The following is a 957-nucleotide window of genomic DNA, read 5'->3' as shown; positions in this document are numbered from 1 at the left end:
TTTTTTTTTTTTTACCTTAATCGAGCCTGAAATTATTGTTTAGGGAACTACAAACCATGTTTTAGGGATCGCAGGTTACGAATTTGAAAAAAAAATAAAAATAAATAAAAATAACTCGAAGAATTATAACCCCCCACCCTCTTTCTGTATATATTTCTCTTTTGTATGAAATTTTTTTCTTTTTCTCCCCCCCCCCCCTTCCACCAAACTCCGATATTTGTTATTTATGTGATTTTGAGAAATCCGAATCTCCAGGCACTTGAAGCAATATTATTATGAAAATAAAACAAAAAAGAAAATAATTAAAAGAAATAAAATTTACGATAAATAATAAAAGCTGCAAAGAGTCAAAAAATTAAAACATTACGGAAAGGGGTGGTGGTGGTGGCGACACCGTCTCCACAACCCACAAAATCAATAAAAAATGTAGATTCCTAATCTGTGATACTTATTATTATTATTATTATATGTAGGCATGGGCAGCATTCTTCGAGAAACGGGCTGCATATGACAGTTCATTTTCAGGCGGGCCGCATTAAGGCCTGCGTGCATGTAGAAAGGTTGCCCATGGCAGATATGTAAGGGTTTGAAGAAATTACGGTTTTAGGCGATTCTCCTGTTCGATTCTAATGCTCAAAAGTTGTTTACGTCGTAATCGGTGGCCGGGAGTCTAAAAATAAACATTAACCGTTTTCATGTTTCAGAATCGGAAAACAGAACTTCCGTTCCCTTCATATATATATTTAAAAAAAAAACAATGGAAACATTAAATTATATTATTATTGTTATGTTGTTGATGTTGTTATATTGTTGATGTTGTTGCAAATTTGTAATGTCTTGTTGAAAACAGGAATCTTACGAAGAAACTTTTGAAAACAAGAAAAAAAAAAAAAAAGTTCAGAGCGGGACTTGGTACCTCTTTGGACCTCATCTGGGTACTACTAAAGCAGCGCGGAC

The 957-nt window shown here is 34.0% G+C and overlaps 1 protein-coding gene across 1 annotated transcript in view; it reads left to right on the top strand.

The window, feature by feature from the left end:
• Positions 1-957, top strand: part of LOC106882833 (interferon regulatory factor 2) — a 24,635-nt gene that overhangs the window by 770 nt on the left and 22,908 nt on the right. The gene's annotated exons all lie outside the window — the stretch shown is intronic.

Source organism: Octopus bimaculoides, chromosome 25 (assembly GCF_001194135.2).
Source record: "Octopus bimaculoides isolate UCB-OBI-ISO-001 chromosome 25, ASM119413v2, whole genome shotgun sequence".
NCBI classification, from domain to species: domain Eukaryota; kingdom Metazoa; phylum Mollusca; class Cephalopoda; order Octopoda; family Octopodidae; genus Octopus; species Octopus bimaculoides.
The sequence above is the reverse complement of the archived record's forward strand: the minus strand, read 5'-3'. Positions and strand labels throughout refer to the sequence as shown.